Source organism: Canis aureus, chromosome 24, assembly GCF_053574225.1.
Source record: "Canis aureus isolate CA01 chromosome 24, VMU_Caureus_v.1.0, whole genome shotgun sequence".
Lineage (NCBI taxonomy): Eukaryota > Metazoa > Chordata > Mammalia > Carnivora > Canidae > Canis > Canis aureus.
In genome coordinates, this window is record NC_135634.1 from 42259828 (window position 1) to 42267467 (window position 7640).

General features: G+C 37.3%; 1 long non-coding RNA gene across 1 annotated transcript in view; it reads left to right on the top strand.

The window, feature by feature from the left end:
• Positions 1-7640, top strand: part of LOC144296146 (uncharacterized) — a 36440-nt gene that overhangs the window by 26437 nt on the left and 2363 nt on the right. Inside the window, exons 2-3 of the long non-coding RNA XR_013363303.1 lie at positions 4377-4431; positions 5917-6074. This is a non-coding gene — a long non-coding RNA (uncharacterized LOC144296146). The remainder of the gene's footprint in view (positions 1-4376; positions 4432-5916; positions 6075-7640) is intronic.

Genomic DNA, 7640 nt, shown 5'->3' on the forward strand with positions numbered 1-7640 from the left:
AGAAAAGAGAATCCCAGAAAAGTGGCCCTAAAACCTATGTACAATCCACTCAAATAGTTGGCCGACTCCTAAGCTATGCATGTGTAAGATAAGCATCCAGAAAACATAAAAGACAATAGCAGCTAGGAGGTTCAAGTTGTGATCTGAGATGTCAGTGGTTAACCTATTCTTGGGAAATTGAGAACAGAGTTTTTATAATTTTCCAAGTTGAAAAAGTCTGTGAAAACTCTAGGGGCTTTTCTTTACCCTGGAAGGCTTATGCTAGAGAAGTAGGACCTGTGCCTAAGAAATAAGAGCAAGGGTTTAGGAATAAGGGGTATGATCCTAGGAGTAAAAGAAATTCTGAAATAGTAATTGCAATGAAAACCAGGCTACAACAGAGTGACCCATTGCCACTGTATCTGCCCACCTCTTTAGAGGAAGATGATTTTTTAAAAAATACAATGTGTATTATTAAATAAAAATAAATAGGAGTCTCAGTTACAAAGGTACTTGATTAGAACCAGTAAAAACAAGAGACATTAGAAACAAACCCATAGTGAATAAGATATTGGATTAACTGGGCAGAAACTCTTCAAAGAAATGAACAAATAAAAAACTCCACTGTGATTTATATGCTCAAAATTATAAAAGAGATTGAGAATGTTTAACACTATGGCAGCCAGGGAAGTGTGACGCTGAGATCATATTTCAAGAGAGAACTTGCTATCAGAGATGTAGTTAGCAGATGGCCTTCAGCTGCTATACTCAGGATCCTCTACAGCATTTATAACAAGGCCATAGTCTCTCCAGAAAGCTCTGAGTCAATGACTGAACATGGCAGGTATACTGGTCACACATTTCTGCTTTATCGAGGACTCCTTTGTAAGCAATCTTTGCTCTGGTGTTCCCAACAGCCTGATTAAGACTCTCGGAGCTACACAGCTCTCTATGGCTCTTTCTACCCAAGCTTCCTGATGATTCTTGATTAACTATCCGTCTTGACTCTTATCTCACATCATATGTAAGCTTTTGTTCTAGATGGATTGTAGACCTAACAGTGAAAAGTAAAACAGTCCAACTTCTGGAGAAAAATAATGGAGGGTATATTCTGATCTGATGCAGGCAAACACATTTTAGCCAGTAGTAACTATAAAAGAAAAGATCAGTAGATTAGACTTAGTGAATTTTAAGAACTTCTATTAATGAAAAACATCACTGAGAAAGCAAAAGGGCAAGCTACTTTCTAGCAGATGATATTATTGCATATCTGGGAAAATATTCATATCTGCAATACATAAATAACTATTACAAACAAATGAGAAACAGACAAACAGCCCAATTTAAAAACCTGGGCAAAACACTTGAACAGGCACTTCCCAAAGGAGGATATCTAATCGGCCAAAAATCAAAGGTACCCAACGTTATTAGTTATTAAATTAATGACATAAATTAAAATCACAAGACAACTATTTGCACCAACAGGAAAGCCTAAGGTGAAAAAGTCAATGCCAACTTTTAGTGAAGATCATAGCAACTGGAAGTCATATGTTACATGGAAAGAGTCATTGGAAGACTTATAGCATTGAGGAAAGCCAAACAGATGCCTAATTAATGACCCAGGAACTCCATTGCTAAGTACATGTGCAAGAAAAATTAATGCAGGTATCTGTCAAAAGATATTAATTTTATTTATAATAACTATCCACATGGCTAAAGGAAAAGCTCCTAAATGAAACAAAAGGGACTTCTGCAGTCAAAGAAAGAAATTCCATCAAAAGGAATCATGAGGAATGCCTAGGTGGGCTCAGCAGTTGAGGATCTGCCTTTGGCTCAGGGCGTGATCCCAGAGTCCCGGGATCGAGTCCCACATTGGGCTCCCTGCAGGGAGTCTGCCTCTCCCTCTGCCTCTCTCTCTATGTGTCCCTCGTGAATAAATAAATAAAACCTTAGAAAAAAAAATCATGAATTTGAAGTTGGAAAGAGCTTACACAATCCTTTAGTCCAAAGAGTTCAGGTGTGATTGCCTCACAGGAGATGATACTTGAGGGTTTCAATTATGGACTGGCATATGAACTATGTTGGGAAACATCAGAATTGTCTACGTGGCCATGGACATAACAGGCAGATTTTAAAAAGAAAGAAAAAAGAGGACTCCCACCTAAAGTAATCTGGGAAGAGCTGGCCTTGGTAAGATGATATCATAGTGTAGTCTTGACATCTAAGGGCCGGAGCATGCAAAATACAGAGACTCAAGTGAGGATCACAGAAGAGAATGGGAGAATATTGTCAGGCAGCTTTGTTTGCCATTAGATTTTTACTACTTACTGCTATCCTATACATGGAGACTTTCCCGGTCCATTTTGTAAATGCCTTATATTAAAATTGTAATAACTGTCATCTTCATGTCACTGTGGTGTTTAAAAAAAAAAAAATCATCACACAAAAGCAAGGAAATGCCAGCTCAGAATCCATGAGATTTCCCAGAAGTACCACAAGCTTTCATGAATCTATCATCAGGGTTTCTCCATGAGCCTCATTGGCTCTGACTGGAGCTCTGACTGGCTCTGACTCCAGAGCCCCATTGGCTCTGACTCAGTTTCCCATCCTATGAAGTGAGCAGAAAAGTTACTGGTATTGTAAGATGGGTGTGGTGACCTAATGAACTCCTGTATCTCAATAAAGCTTGAAAATATAGAAAAGATTTTCGTAAAAGGCCTAGAAGACCCCAGCTACACAAGAGCTTGTCTGTACCTTATACACCAAGAGAAGTGATATCAGAAACCATTTTGATTTTCCCATGACTATGGGGCAACTGCCTTTTAGTCTTTTTTTTTCAGCTTTATTATGATTGACCAATAAAAAATATATTTAATATATATATTTATATTTGGAATATATTTAAGATGTATAATGTCTATATATCTGTGTGTGTATGTGAAATGATGATAGTCAAGTTGACTAACATATTCGTTGCCTCATATCATTAACCTTTTTCTTTTTTGTGTGTGGTGAGAACACTTAAGATCTATTTTCTTAGAGAATTTAAAGGATTATAATACAGTATTAGTAACCATAATCACCATGCTGTACATTGGATCCCCTGATTTTTTTTGTCCTGCATAACTGAAAGTTTGTACCCTTTGACACCATCTCCCCATATCCCATACTCCACTGTGTGTGCTTTATGCTCAGTACACCTAGGCTGACCTGCAGAGCTACAGTTGTAGAGAGGTGTCTTCTCTTAGGTGATTTGGAAGAGATAATAAGGAATCCATGTAGTTACACACACCTACCCTGAGCCATATTAACTATATCCCTCCATAGTCAACACCAATACCCATTGTATCAGTGGAGTCATCTTGGATTGTGGTATCATCTTGAGATGTCATGAGTTAAAACTCATTTTGGATTTCTCTACTGCTGAAGACTATTTCTTTAAGAACTGCAAGTCTTGCCACAGGATTGATATCCTGAGAGCCACCTGGACTTCAGATGGAAACTAGACCAATTAAGTGGGTATTTGGAATTAGAAATGAGATTCAGCTCCACTGAATCAGTCTGATATGGACTCTTCAGAGGTTGTAAATGAGCCTCAGAAGCTATTGAATGGCCAGGTGCTGTCTGCCATATAAAAGAAAGCAGCAAAGTCTGCTGGCTGGGTCTGAGGGGCAGAGATAAGAGATAGGGGTGTAGCAGTGACAATTTTATAGATAGTTCCTGGTCCTAATTCCCAAGCAGCCAGTCAGCATTCCTGAGTTTCAAGAGATAACCCTGTATCCTTTTAATGAGTTCCCAGTTCATATTTAGCTAGCTAGCTGGTTTCTGTTACTTGCACATAAGGATCTTGACTAAGATTCCCAGGATGCATTTTCTCAAATGTTAAACTATAAACTATGTAATGGTGATAGTATAGCGCTGTTCCTTCTATGAACCTTCACACAGTTTCACATTCTTTTTATGAGACAAACTGATTCAAGTTGCAGATAGTGACTCATATGTTTTGAAGAACTTGCTTTTGAAATATGTGGACTACCAGTTCTGCTTTTATTATTTTTGCTTTTTTTTAAAGAGGAGTACAAACACTTTATTTTTCACTTTTTAGATGATGCAGGAGATAGAGGTAATGCTTCTACCTAACTGGCAACACACTTTGGATTGAATCAGACTCTTAATTCCACTGGTATTCTCTAGAAGTTATAAAAACTTGTAGTTAAAATGCTTCAAAAAGGGGAAAAAAGAAGCAAAGTCAAATTCATTATGATTCTAGAAAGACCATTCCACCTTCGCCAGCTAGTTTCATGACCATAAAACTTTCAAAATAAAAAGTGTTCAACCTGGAGTTTTGTTTTGTTTTGTTTTGTTTTTTTCTTTTTAAGCTGTTAATTTCTTCACAGGTTGACCAAGAGTTTCCAGTAGGATGGAGCGCCTGGGTAAATAATTTCCACTTAGGTAAGTTAGCTAAAGGGCTGCATTCTTTGCATGCTTCCCAGCTTCTTTGGTTATCCATTTGCAAAGGCTCTTGTTTTGAACTCCATGAAGTCTCTCATTCCTACAGTGTTCCTGCCTGGTAGCCAGGAGGCTGATGGAATCATGCAGCTTCTTCTGGCATGAGCTCCCAGGGTTCCACACTGCCACAAGCTGAGCACAGAGATGTGAACTCATTTGAAATGTTTATTACATTTTATGATTTTAATTCATTTCCTGCTTCTGTGAGGTTACCAGGCTATTTGCTGGAATAGGAAAGTATACGATGGCCTTCCAATAATGATGTAGTTTAATATTTTTGGTAAAAAAATTCTCAAAGTTTTTCAGTTACAAACTAGTCAAAAAAATTCACACTGGGGCAGAGAACTCTCAGCTCTGGCTGACAATACTTGAGCAGCAAAATGCAGTGTTTCAAAGGACTTGGGAGTAAAGGACCCCTTTAGTAAAGTTCTTTTTAGGAAAACTAAAAATCAAAACAAAACAAAAAGTCACCAGTCTTTGCAAGGTTTCTTGTTATGAACCAAATTGATCATAATATATTGTCCTTTGTATATAGTATTGGATTTACTATAATTTTGTTCAGGATTTTTGCCTATGTTCATTAGGAATACCAGCGGGCAATTTGTCTTATAATGTCCTTGTCATTTTTATTATCAAGGTCATGCAAACTCAAAAATGAACTGGGCAGTCTTATATCTTATTCCATTTTCTGGAAGAGTTTATATAACACTTGTGCTATTCTTTCCTCAAACATTAGAAAAATTCACCAGTGAAGCTATTCATACCAGCAACTTCTTCGTAAAAAAAAAAAAAAAAAAAAAAGGGTTAATTTCACAATGTCTTTAATAGTGTAGGGATATTCATATTTATTGTTTCTCTCCATTTCATTATATTTTTCAAGTGATTTGTCCATTTCTTCTATATTGTAGCATTTATTGGCATAAAGTTCTAGATAATTATAATAGATTGAATTGAAGCTCCCATTTGTGGCTCCATCTCTCTCTAATGTACACTCATGGTCCCCTAGCTGGGCACAGCCTGTGCAGCTGAAACCCAACAGTCCCACAGACATAGGAGAGACAATAAATGATTATAGTTAAAAGCCACTGAAATTTGGTATGGTTTATTTTACAATAATCCAGCAATAAAATAAAAACTCATGATTTGTTTTGTGAATGTATGTGAAATGGTTAATTTGTGTTTTATTTTCATTTTTTGGATCAGTCTTACAAGAGATTTAACAAATGTATTGACCTTTCAAAAACTGTTGCTTTGTTTTGTTTACTAGTGTATGCTTGCTTTCTATTTCTTAGATTTTTTTTCTCTTATATTTGTTATTGCCTTCTATTTTCTATGGGTTTAATTTGGTGATTTTCTTGATTCAAATATTACCTCTGTCCTCTCATAGTAAGAATTCTTTTTTTTTAAATTTTTATTTATTTATGATAGGCACAGAGAGAGAGAGAGAGAGAGAGGCAGAGACACAGGCAGAGGGAGAAGCAGGCTCCATGCACCGGGAGCCCGACGTGGGATTCGATCCCGGGTCTCCAGGATCGTGCCCTGGGCCAAAGGCAGGCGCTAAACCATTGCACCATCCAGGGATCTCAGTAAGAATTCTTAATACATGCATGTTAGACATTTTCATTTTGTTCCAGAGGTTTCCTATTCTTTTTTCTTCATGCATAAGTATGTATCCTTTCTGGGACATGTCTTCCAGTTCACTAGTCCTTTGCACTACTCTTTGTGACCCATTATTATACCCATCTAATAAATTGTTAGTCTTAGTTTTGTATTTATCAGTTCTCAAATTTCTATTTGACAGTTTTGATGGATTCTGAGTGTCTCCTGCAATTCCCTATCTTTTCCTCTAGTTTCTTGATATGTTGACCGTAATTATTTTAAATATTCTGAGAACTGTAATATCTGAATCACATATGGATCTGTTTCTATCTACTTCTGTTTTCCTTTATTTCTACATTTGTTCAATATTTTAGAATATTTCATATTTTTGATTAGATGCTGGACATAATGGGTAAAAACTATATTATTTCCTTCAAATAATGTGTAGTTTTCTGTTGAAGGGTAGACTCAGTCCTGTTGAAGATTGGTTCTAGATCTTGGTAGGCATGGACTATTTCAGTTTTGGCCTTTTCCTAGGGCATGGCCCTTCTGGAGTTTAAAGATAAAACTTGATTTGTTCATCAAGCCCATTGTGGTAAGCAAAATAACATATCTCCAAATATATCCATGTTCCAATCCCCAGGAACTGTTAATATATTAGATTCCATTACAAAGGAAAATTAAGTTTGCAAGTGGAATTAAGTTTACCGATCAGCTGACCCTGATATGAAGAGAGTATCTTGAATTATCTGGGTGGGCCCAGCAAAATCGTAAGAATTATTATCAGTGGAAGAGAGAGGTGGAAGCATGAAAAAGACTTTAACAGCCATTGATGCTTTGATGATGGAAGCAGATCATAAGCCAAAGAATGCAACCAGCCTCTGGAAGTGGAAAGGCAAGAGGATGGATTCCTCCCCCAAATTGCCTTCTCACTGTCTGATTTTAGCCCAGTGAGACCCATTAGACTTCTGACCTCCAAAACTGTAGGGTAATAAATTCATATGGTTTTAAGCCTCTAAATTTTTAGTAATTTCTTACAATAGCAATAGGATATTAATGCCCATTGCTGTGGATTAAGTTGTGTACTCCCCAAATAATGTGGGGAAGCCTTAAGTCCCAGTATGATAATGCTGGGAGATATATGATCTTTGCAAGGTAGTTAGGAGAGGACATGATGGTGGTGCCCTCTGGTGAGATTAGTGCCTTTATGAGAAGAGACACAGAGGGCTTGCTTCCTCTCTCTCTCTGCCATGTGACAAGACTGTGAGAAGGTAGCTGTCTGCAAGTTGTTAGGAGAGGCCTCCCCATGAACTGAGCATGCTAACACCTGTCCACAGACTTCCAACCTCTAGAACGCTGAAAAAAATATATTGTTTAAGCCGCCCCAAGGATGGTATTTTGTTACAGTGACCTGAGCAGAGTAAGACCTACATAAAGTCAGATGGAGTGTTTCTCACTCTTCAGCATTAGGCAGCTATTGAAATCTCTGATTAGTTCTTTTGCCTCCCAAATTCTGTTTTCCAGGGAGTTTCTTAGATTCTTAACTTCTCTAT